The 12125-nt window shown below is 51.3% G+C and overlaps 1 protein-coding gene across 1 annotated transcript in view; it reads right to left on the bottom strand.

Moving 5' to 3' along the window:
- Positions 1 to 12125, bottom strand: part of LOC309340966 (uncharacterized protein) — a 156316-nt gene that overhangs the window by 83064 nt on the left and 61127 nt on the right. The gene's annotated exons all lie outside the window — the stretch shown is intronic.

Genomic DNA, 12125 nt, shown 5'->3' with positions numbered 1-12125 from the left:
CTCATCACGGCCTTGCTTGCATCCCAGATGATTCTTTTTTCCACCGTAGTATTCAAATTTATCTCAAAATAGTCCTTCAAAGCTTTTTGGGCCTTCTTGGTAATCTCCTGATCTCTAAGCAAGTTGTCATTCATCTTCCATCTAAAAGAGCCGGTTGGTAGTAGTCTCATGTCCATCTTTACTGCATTATGGTCGGAGCAAGTCTTTGGGCAGATTTCCACCTTTCTGATCTTAGGTGCCAGACCTCTAGATATCCATATTTGGTCAATTCTTGTCCATGTCAGTTGGGCTTCAGAAAAGAAAGTTCCCTCTCTTCCCAAGGGGTTCTTTATCCTCCAAATGTCAATCAAGTCCATATTGTCCGTCAGTTCAAAGAAAGTCTTGGGTAGTCTGCCATCTTTTGTCACATTTTGGCTTTGTGACTTATCCATGTTGGTTGATACCACCCCATTCATATCTCCCATCATGATGATGTTGTCATAGTCCAGATAATCCAGCATACTCTCATGCAACTTCTTGTAAAATTCCGATTTCCCCTCATTTGGTGCGTAAATTCCTAATATCAAAAGCTTCTCTCCTTGATGTTGTATCTCGATTGCCAAAATTCTTCCTTGCTCATCTTTAAATAAAAATTTTGGTGATAGGCTCTCCTTTGCATAGATCACCACTCCTCTTTTCTTCACTCTATCCGAAGAAATAAATTCTTGGCCTAATCTTTTGTTTATTAACACTTTTTTGTGGAGCCTAATCACATGTGTTTCTTGCAAACAGATAATGTCCAATTGTTCTTTTTTCAATATGTGAAATATCTTCCTCCTTTTTTCCAGGGAATTGCATCCATTAATGTTCCAGCTCAAAAGTTGCAGAGACATCCTGAATAAATCTGTTATTGCTCTGGTGGTGGTATCTTTTCCCCTGGATCTTCAGGTTCCGAAGGTGGGGGTGGAACTAATGGTCCAGGCCCCGAGGGTATTTCAATCCCTTTCTGCAGGTCCTCTCCGTAGGCAATCAGAAATTTATCTCTATCTTCAACTGTTTTAATTTTAACCTTCTTCCCTCTGAAAGTAAAGGATAATCCCTGAGGAAATTCCCACCTAAAGATGATTGAGTTGCTCCTCAACAGTTTGACCAGTTCAAGATAGGTGGATCTAAGGTCCAGAAGTTGTTTTGGAATATCTTTGTAAATTTCAGCCCTTCTATCCAAAATGTCCAGTGACTTTTCGTAGTGTAGGCCTAGTATTTTATCTCTTTCCTCCTTCGATCTCGGGGTTATCAAACAATCTCTGGGCTTGTCTTTCCTCGCAAACTTTCTAAGTCTGAAGGCCGACACAATTTTAAAATCCTTTTCCTCTTCTAAAGACCAAAATTTAGAAAATTCTTTAGTCAGGAACTCAATTAAGTTTCCTTGTTCAAGTTCTGGTATCGACCTCAATCTTAGGTTATTTTCCCGGTTCCGCAGTTCTATCATAGACAAATACGTCTGTTGCTCACCAACTTGTTTGTGCAGTGGCTTAACCTCTTGTTCTAAGTTTTCAACTTTTTGGCTAGTTGCCTCAGCCAATTTGCGGTTTTCTGCAGTGGCTTCAGATAACTGTCCGATTGCTTGTACGTTCAGAGCCACTTGTTCAGTTATTCTGTTTAAACAGGCTGCATTTTGGTCAATCTTGGCCGTTTGTTCATCTACTTTCTTGTCCAAAGATTCCAATTTTTCCAGGATTTTCTCTAGGGTTGAACCAAGTGCTCCTGCAGCCATATCTTCCAGCTGTAGTTGCTCAGTTTCTTCTCCCCCTGCCAACAGCAGAGTAGGAACAGAAGATCTACGTGCCTGTGAGGCTAAGGCTAAAGTTGTTTGTCTAGTTCTAACTCTGGCCTCTTTTTTTTTTGCACCACTCATTCCAATTTTGTCTAGTAGTCAAGGTCAAGCTAAGTTGTTCCCATGGGAATACAGCAGCCCAGAGAATAAACAGTCAAATAGGAGGAAAGGAAAGAGAAAGTAAAATTAGGTCACCTCTGAAAATCCAAAATCCTCTAGAGGGAGCTCATAATGTCTTGAGGGAAGAAGCCAAGTCAATAAAAGTCAATAAAATCCAATTTAGTTTCTGGGAACCTTCAGTTAAATTGTATTAGCAGAGTTGGTTTAGAAAGCATTACATTGTCTCTGACAAGTGCCAAAATGGTGTTTCAAAATATCAAGTCCGTAAACACTCAGGTTGTAGCAAACCCCAGTTACAAAGTATCAAAGTCTGCAGTCTGACAGTTCTATTGTTCAGGCAGTCCCAATACCTGGGCTTCTCCGTAAGAATTGTAATTCCAAAAGAAGAAATTTAGCACAGTCCATGTAAAAAATAGATCAAAGAATCAGATTAAGTCTTCACTTTACACAGCAGTTTCAATGAATGCATAGATCGTCTTTTTTTTTTTAACGCCTCTTCAAAGGCTCCAAATGTCAAGTTCTTTTGCTTTGATGTTTAAGCAGGAGCGGAAGACGGACTTTCTGTTTGCATCTCTCTGCTTTCAGCCGAATTTAATAATAATTTAAGCTCAAATTTTGTAGTCCCCTCTTACTCACGGGTTGTTGCTTTTTCAGAATCAAATCTTTGCAGGAAAAAAGGTCAGCGCTCACCGACAGCGGCTGTGTGGCTTCACTCCACAGGAATAGCGATCGACTCACAGCACCGCGATACCCCCTCCACGTTCCGGAGCCCCTTACGGGGTTCCTTCTGCATTTCGGGAGCCGCTTCTGGCGCCTGCCGAGTCCCACGACCACAGTGTGCTGGTCCCGGGGGTAAGGTACCGTGGGCGTAAGCAGAGTCCACACGAAGAGGGGCGAGGTCCGAGGCGGAGAGCCGGGCGGCGAACAGGAACGCTGGAACAGGAGGCCGGGCAGGGTACAGGAACACCGGATGGTCAGGAACAGGAGGCCGAGCAGGGAACAGGAGCACCGGATGGTCAGGAACAGGAGGCCGAGCAGGGATCAGGAACACAGGAAGGTCCAAAGCCAACAACGACGTTGCTCCCGCAACCTGGGGCCGGGCTGACTGGGCTTTTATCCTCTTCTAAGGCCAGGGGCGGTCCCGGCCCCCAGGAGCCCCGCCTCCTCTGGCCTTAAGGCAAGCACTCCTCCTGGGAGCAACCAGTTCCCTTCGCCTCTCTGCCCTAAGCCTCTGCAGATCAGGAGAGGCCGAAGGGTTACTGGGCCCTGGAGGAGGCTCACCTGTAGCCACTGAGTCCTCAAGCCCCTCTGGGGCCAGAAGGGTTTCACCTGGGGCCAGCTCCTGGTGCTCTGCCACAGGTGCAGGCTCTTCAGCATCTAGGCCTTGTCCCAGTTCAGCCGGCCCTGGAGGCGGGGACTCCTGTGCAGGCTGGGATTCCTCTGGTTCATCCTCTAAATCGGAATCCCAGGCCATCACACCATCCCCCCTCCCAGGCCCCCCCTCAACCGAGGGTCCGGACCCGGCTTGCCGGGATACGTCGCATGGAACTCTCGGAGGCAGGCAGGTGCGTGGACGTTGGCCGCTGGTTCCCAGGAACGGTCCTCCAGTTCGTACCCCTTCCAGTCAATGAGATACTGCAGCTTTCCCCTGCGGTATCGGGAGTCCAGGATGCGTTCCACCTCGTACTCAGGCTCTCCCTGAACCAACACTGGCTGCGGTCGGGGACGGTTCGGGTGGAACTCGTCGGGTGGGGCCACCGGACTCAGAAGGGACCTGTGGAAGACCGGGTGAACCTTCAGGGTTGCGGGTAACCGGAGACGGAATGCCACAGGAGAGACTTGGTCCACGATAGGGAACGGGCCGGTGAAGCGGGCGTCCAACTTCCGCGAAGGTCGAGAGGGGTGGAGGTGGCGAGTGGAGAGCCAAACCAGGTCACCGACGCGAAGTTCCACCTGGCGGTGGCGGTCGGCCTGGGCTTTGTACGCTTCCTTGGCCTGGTGCAGTTGCTCCACCAAAAGCTGTTGCTGGGACTGGAGCTCTTGAAGCCACTCCGTCACCGCCGGGACCGCGGATGCCGGCAGCACATCTGGAAACAGCCGTGGATGATAACCGTAACTGGCCTGGAATGGGGTCTGCTGGGTGGACGCATTCACCGCGTTGTTGTAGGCGAACTCCGCCAATGCCAGGTGGTCGACCCAGTCATCCTGCTGGTAGCTGCAGTAACACCGGAGGTACTGCTCCAGCACCGCGTTCGCCCGTTCCGTCTGGCCATCGGTCTGTGGGTGGTAGGCTGACGAGAGGCAGACCTCTGTCCCGAGGGTCTGGTGTAATGCTCGCCAGAACCGGGATGTGAACTGAATGCCCCGGTCGGACACCACGCGCTCAGGTAGGCCATGCAGGTGGAAGACATGCTGAAGGTACAGCTGAGCGGTTTCCTTGGCTGTGGGTACAGATGGGCAGGGGGCGCAGTGCACCATCTTGGTGAAATGGTCGGAGAAAACTAGAAGGCAGGTACAGCCACGAGACGGGGGTATGTCCACTACAAAGTCCAACGAAACCGTGTGCCAAGGGCGTGGTGGAACTGGCAATGGCTGAAGTAGGCCGGGGGGTCGCCCAGTAGGGCCCTTGGCGCGCCGGCAGACATCACAACCAGCAACGTAGCGAGCCACGTCAGCCTTCAGGCGGGGCCACCAAAACTCACGACTGACCAGATGGGTGGTCCGATACCGTCCAAAGTGCCCCGCTGCTGGGGCATCATGGGCCATCCGGAGAACCTCCAGCCGCAGTGGCCCTGGCGGGATGTACAGACGACCGTGGTGCAGCAGAAGGCCCTGATGCAGGACCAGCCCCGGATACTGTGGGCTGGACCCTTCAGCCAGCTCCCGGAGTCGTTCCTGGGCCCAAGCGTCGACCCGCTGCTGTTCCCGCACCCGAGCCTGCAGTGGCTCCGCCTCCTGGGTGGCCAGGAATGCAGCTGGAGGTAGGATCGTGGTGGGTTCTGCTTGCTGTACCGTGTCTGCGTTGTCTTCAGGTTTCCGGGACAGGGCATCCGCCTTCTGGTTCTGAGAGCTAGGGATGTAGCGGATCCGGAACTGGAACCGGGAAAAGAACAACGCCCACCGGATCTGTCTTTGGTTCAGCTTGCGGGTGGTCTGGAGGTACTCCAGGTTCCGGTGGTTGGTTCTCACCTCCACCGGATGTCGTGCCCCCTCAAGATGGTGGCGCCAGACCTCAAAGGCCACCTTGATGGCCAGTAGTTCCCGCTCCCACACAGTATAGTTACGCTCCGCTGGTAGGAGCTGGCGGGAATAGAAGGCACAGGGTAAGAGTGGCACTTCAGGTCCATTCTGTTGAGACAAGATGGCACCGAGAGCCGTACTGGAGGCGTCGGTCTCCACCACAAAGGGTCGAGAGGGGTCAGGATGTTGTAAGATTGGCGCCCTCTGGAAACAGGCCTTCAACCCCTGAAACGCCTCCTCTGCCTCCTCGTCCCAGGAAAACGGCGTCTTGGGGCGCAGTAGCCGGGTCAACGGGGTGGTGCGATGAGCATAATCTGCGATGAAGGTCCGGTATTAGTTGGCGAACCCCAGGAAACGCTGTAGGTCCTTGCGGTTCTGGGGTGCCGCCCATTCTCGAACCGCTGCCACCTTCCCAGGGTCCATCTGCACCCCATCTGGAGAGAGCCGGTGTCCAAGGAAGTCCACAGTCCGCTGATGGAACTCGCACTTGCTGAGCTTTGCGTACAAACGGTGCTCACGCAACGGTCCGGATATGTCCCTCATGGCGAGCCGGGTCACGGGAGTAAACCAGTATGTCATCCAAGTACACCACCACGTACTTGTCTAACAAGTCCTGGAACACGTGGTTGATGTAGCTTTGGAACACAGCAGGCGCGTTGCACAAACCGAAAGGCATAACCAAGTATTCGAACTGCCCGTACCGGGTCCCAAACGCTGTCTTCCACTCATCCCCAGCTCGGATCCGAATCAAGTTGTAGGCCCCCCGGAGGTCCAGCTTGGTGAACACCTGTGCCCCTTGCACCCGCTCCAGCAACTCCGAGATAAGGGGCAAGGGGTACCGCTCTGGGATGGTAATTTTGTTCAGGGCTCGGTAATAGATAGATAAATTTATTGTCATTGTCCGTATATACACAGTATACACAACAACGAAAATCAAACACCCAAGACCGGATTCACATACACATTTGCACGTATCTCCAACACTCTCATCCTATTCAGACATAATCTATTAAAACATACATAATCCAGAATATAACACAACCTATTAGAAGCATAGCATAACCTAAAACCTATCTCATTCCTTACTACTCACTGCTTGCTATTTCTTACAACTGGCCCTGAGATCATTATTTAGTGCAATCAGAGCTCTTGGATAGAAACTATTCAGAAGGCGTGTGGTTCGTGTTTTCATTGTCCTATATCTTCTACCCGAAGGCAGAGTGAAAAGCAGCATTCCTTGCCTTTAACAGAAGATACACATCCCTGTTAAGCCAGGGCTTGTTGTTAGGAAACACCCGTATTTGTTTGGTGGTAGTAACGACATCAATGCAGCTTTTGACATAGAACAGTACTATTGAAGCGTATGTGTCCACATTATTCTCCACAAAAAGTGACCATTCAGTGTTCCGAAAGCAATCTTGAAGTTGCTCGGGTGCACCTGCTGGCCACACTCGTATCTCTCTAGTTGATGGTCTAATTCTGCGTACGAGAGGTCTATATGATGGTATCATAAGTAAGGATATGTGGTCTGACTGTCCCAAATTGGGCAAGGGCTTGGTCTTGTATCCATGCATGATGTTGCTATATACTCGGTCTAGGGTATTTCCCCCCCCTAGTGGGACAATCAACATACTGATGGAACTTAGGAAGCACAGTCCTTAAATCGGCTCGATTGAAATCACCAGCAACCACAAATGCTCCATCCGGGTGGGCCCGCTGCTGTTTGCTAATAGCAGTTAGCAGGTGACCCATAGCTGTAGTAGTATTTGCATCGGGAGGTATACACACCGCTGTTATTATGACAACATTAAACTCACGTGGCAAATAAAAAGGGCGGCACTTCACCACTAGGTACTCCAAGTCAGGAGAACAATGCGTGTCCATTTGTTTAATGTCCGAGCTCCAGTTGTTATTTATATAAACACAGATTCCTCCTCCTCTGCTCTTCCCGGATTCGGCGGTTCTATCCGCTCTAATTACTGAGCGTCCTTCTAGCTGCAAAAGTCCCTGTGGAAAGGAGGAATCCAGCCACGTCTCTAAAAGGACCATAACACAACAGTCCCGGATACTTTTCTGCCGAGAGGTAATAAGTTCCAACTCCTCTACCTTGTTGGGTAAAGATCTAACATTTGATACAAGGAGACTTGGCAATGCAGGCTTGTGAGGATTTTTACTTAGCCTCACTCGTAGTCCGGCCCTACAGCCCCTCTTCTGCCCCTCCCCGTTTTCTTTTCTTTCTGGCCAGGAGAGCAAGGGGAGTATCCCAAGGATATGCAAGATATGGAGGCTCTCTGATAAGCTCAGCTGGAATGTTGTAGGTTGAGACCTCCTGGCTGCAGCCTTCTCTGCCGATACTTAAGAGCTCTTGACGACTATAAATTACTTGTCCCTGAGTGTTCACAGTCCATAGCAGCAGTAAGTTCACAGATAAAAATAAAACACAACTCACTGAAAACCGGTCTTCGGAGTGCCGAGCCGCTGCAAGTGCTTGCGCCACCATCTTCTAATCATGGCAAGGGCGGAGTTCCCCACATTTCTTCTTAACAAAGAGCACTGGTGCCGTGGTGGGCGAGGTAGAAGGCCTAATGAAACCACGCTCCAGGTTCTTGCGCAAGAAGTCCTGCAAAGCCTCGCGCTCTGGCTCTGTTAGAGAATATAAGCGACTCACTGGTAAGGGCGCTCCGGGCTGGAGGTCTATGCCGCAGTCAAAAGGCCGATGCGGCAGCAGCAGGTCGAACACATCCTGGTAGTCCTGGTACACGGCTGGGAGCGTGGGTGCTGCCTCCTCCGTGGGCGCGGCCGCCAGCGTCTCGGATTGAGCATGGGAACATGGGTCTGGGAAGTGCACAGTCCGTTTGACCCAGTCAATCTGAACGTTGTGAGCTTCCAGCCAGTCCATCCCGAGCACGAGGGGGAACCGGGGCATAGAGGCAATGTCCAAAGTTTGCAACTCCCGGTGCTGCTGGAGACACAGGACCAGGGGCTGGGTCTCCTGAGTAACGGCTCCTAAATGTAGAAGCCGACCGTCAATTGCTTCCACCTGGACCGGTTCTGGCTTGTTCCGAAGTGGCACCTGATGATGGGCAGCAAAGCAGCGTCCATATAAGAACGGGTTGCTCCTGAATCCACCAAAGCATGGGTAAGAATCCAGGGCCCACCTGGAGGGTATAAACGTACCGGAACCATAAGATGTTGCAAGTCCATTGGTGTGGGCCCATTCTGCGCTGTTTGGGACCCCCGGTAGCTAGGGCCATCAGCTACTGGGGGTTGGCGGTTTCCCTGCGGCTGGCGTTTCTCAGGGCAGGACCGAGCGTAGTGTCCACTTCCGCCACAGTAGAGACATAGATTCACCTCCCGACGCCGCACCTTCTCTGCGGGGGAAAGGCGTGGCCGCACTGCCCCGAGCTGCATAGGCTCCTCCGATAACTCAGTTGTGACCGTGGGGCTGCCGGAAGAAACTGGTGCCGAGAACTGGAGGTGTCGGCGGCCCCGGGCCTAGCGACGATCCTCCAGCCGGTCGTCTATCTGTAGACTCCGTTGAATGAGAGTGTCTAGCGTGGTGGGGCGTTCCATTGTGGCCAGCTGGTCCAGTATCTCGTCCGAAAGCCCTTCGAGATACTGGTCCCGCAGTGCCGAGTCGTTCCAGGTCAAGTCCTGTGCCAACAGCTGAAACTCCGTGGAATATGCGGCCACCGTGGACTTGCCCTGTTTCAACCGCCGAATCGCCCGGTTGGCTTGACTCCCTTTCTGGGGGTTGCCGAACGCGGCCTCCAAAAGATTGCAAAACCCCGTATAGTCTGCCAGCAAGGGGGAGTCTTGCCTGAGTAGCGGCAACGCCCACTTGGCCGCCTGGTCCTTTAACAAACTAATCAAAAAGTGCACCTTGGTGCGGTCATCAGGGAAGTTCCGGGCTCGCCCCTGAATATACAGCTTGGCTTGGGCGAGGAACATGGGAAAGCTGGCCGGGGCCCCATCAAATTTCTCGGTCAAAGCCACTGGGTACTTGCCAGGAGCCGGGGCGTCGGCCCCAGGAGCCGGTAGGGCTTCCAAGCGCTGCTGAAGTGCCGTAACCGCGTCACTGAGCTGCTGCACGGTGTGAGTCAAGGCCTGGTTCTTCTGGGCCAAAGCCACCAGCGCAGCCGCCTGGTCAGCCATGGCCTCTGGCTCTTCCCGAACGCACCCCAACGAAGGGGGAGTGCGGGTGTGGCGGGAGCAAACTGTGCTGGTCCCGGGGGTAAGGTACCGTGGGCGTAAGCAGAGTCCACACGAAGAGGGGCGAGGTCCGAGGCGGAGAGCCGGGCGGCGAACAGGAATGCTGGAACAGGAGGCCGGGCAGGGTACAGGAACACCGGATGGTCAGGAACAGGAGGCCGAGCAGGGATCAGGAACACAGGAAGGTCCGAAGCCAACAACGACGTTGCTCCCGCAACCTGGGACCGGGCTGACTGGGCTTTTATCCTCTTCTAAGGCCAGGGGCGGTCCCGGCCCCCAGGAGCCCCGCCTCCTCTGGCCTTAAGGCGAGCACTCCTCCTGGGAGCAACCAGTTCCCTTCGCCTCTCTGCCCTAAGCCTCTGCAGATCAGGAGAGGCCGAAGGGTTACTGGGCCCTGGAGGAGGCTCTCCTTGTAGCCACTGAGTCCTCAAGCCCCTCTGGGGCCAGAAGGGTTTCACCTGGGGCCAGCTCCTGGTGCTCTGCCACAGGTGCAGGCTCTTCAGCATCTAGGCCTTGCCCCAGTTCAGCCGGCCCTGGAGGCGGGGACTCCTGTGCAGGCTGGGATTCCTCTGGTTCATCCTCTGAATCGGAATCCCAGGCCATCACACCCAGGCTCTTGCTGCCTGTGGGTTTCCGATGCGGGTCTCCGCTTCGCCGTAGCGGACGACCCGTTTTCCGCGGAGCTTCCCCTTCACAAGAAGAAGAGGACCGCCATTGCCGTTCGCGCCGCCTCCGGAAGTCTGTGTGAGCAGAATGCTGTCCAGAGGGACACTGTGCCATGGCGCCCAGACAAGAATGTGTGGCTGGTGTCACCTGGGTTTTCTTCACCCCAAATGTCAGAGACCCCTGTTTTTAGCATTTCGAGCAACTTCTAAGAGTCCCTAGTTGTTGGGGGTTTCCGTCGGAGGAAGGTTGCCAATGGGGTTGTAGGGTGGGTGTCTTTCATGGATATGCTTTTCATATTTAGGTTGAGGTCACCCCCCCATTTAGCCAGTTGGTCCCGGGTCTCAGCTGGCATGGAGTTCTTTGTTCAAGGTCAGGCCATCCTCCCTGTTGTTTGCGATAGGAAGTGGTCAGTGAAACGGTGTTAAGTGTCATAATAATAATAATAATAATAATAATAATAATAATAATAATAATTTATTATTTATACCCCGCCCATCTGGCTGGGCTTCCCCAGCCACTTTGGGTGGCTTCCAACAAAATATGAAAATATCATAATGCATCAAACATTAAAAGCTTCCCTAAATAGGGCTGCCTTCAGATGTCTTCTAAAAGTCTGGTAGTTGTTCTTCTCTTTGACAACTGGTGGGAGGGCGTTCCACAGGGCGGGTGCCACCACCGAGAAGGTCCTCTGCCTGGTTCCCTGTAACTGGGCTTCTCGCAGTGAGGGAATCGCCAGAAGGCCCTCGGTGCTGGACCTCAGTGTCCAGGCAGAACAACGGGGGTGGAGACGCTCCTTCAGATATACTAGACCGAGGCCATTTAGGGCTTTAAAGGTCAGCACCAACACTTTGAATTGTGCTCAGAAACACACTGAGAGCCAATGTAGGTCTTTCAAGACCGGAGTTATGTGGTCCCGGCAGCTGCTCCCATTCACCAGTCTAGCTGCCGCATTCTGGATTAGTTGTAGTTTCCAGGTCAGCTTCAAAGATAGCCCCACGTAGAGCGTATTGCAGTAGTCCAAGCAGGAGATAGCCAGAGCATGCACCACTCTGGCGAGACAGTCCGCGGGCAGGTAGGGTCTCAGCCTGCGTACTAGATGGAGCTGGTAAACAGCTGCCCTGGACACAGAATTGACCTGTGCCTCCATGGACAGCTGTGAGTCCAAAATGACTCCCAGGCTGCGCACCTGGTCCTTCAGGGGCACAGTTACCCCATTCAGGACCAGGGAGTCCTCTACACCCACCCGCCTCCTGTCCCCCCAAAACAGTACTGTCTTGTCAGGATTCAACCTCAATCTGTTGGCCACCATCCATCCTCCAACCGTCTTTGTCACGCCTATGTTGGATATAAGGTCCATAAGCAATGTTGCTAATGTTATTAACATCACTGGTATTTTATTTTTTTTTATAAATATTTATTGAGGTTTTACATAATAAAACAGATATCACAATCAGAAAAAAAGAAAAGAAAGAGACAATCAAAAATAACACGAACCAAAAATGACAAAAAACTAAACAAAAAACAGAGAAACAATTATTCCTTGCTTACTGTCTTTATAACCCTCTTTCCTGACTTCCTCACATCTCCCTTTTCTGTGTTCCCCTTTACACAATCAAATTCAGCAATTTCCTGCCCTCTTTCCAATCTTATACCCTATTATACATTTCAACCTATTATGCCTTTGGTTTCATTACCTTTTAAAACCATTTATCACATGTTCTTTTTAACTTAATCCCTTGTATCATTTGTTTATTTATTTTTTAATAAATATTTATTAAGGTTTTACATAATAAAACAAATATCACAATCAAAAAGAAAAAGAAAAGAAAGAGACAATCAAAAATAACACGAACCAAAAATGACAAAAAAGACAAAAAACAGAGAAAAAATTATTCCTTACTTACTATCTTTATAACCCTCTTTCCTGACTTCCTCACATCTCCCTTTTCTGTGTTCCCCTTTACACAATCAAATTCAGCAATTTCCTACCCTCTTTCCAATCTTATACCCTATTATAGATTTCAACCTATTATGCCTTTGGTTTCTTTACCTTTTAAAACCATTTATCACATGT

This window comes from Podarcis erhardii (genome assembly GCF_964252035.2).
Source record: "Podarcis erhardii genome assembly, chromosome: 4".
NCBI classification, from domain to species: Eukaryota; Metazoa; Chordata; class Lepidosauria; order Squamata; family Lacertidae; genus Podarcis; species Podarcis erhardii.
The sequence above is the reverse complement of the archived record's forward strand: the minus strand, read 5'-3'. Positions and strand labels throughout refer to the sequence as shown.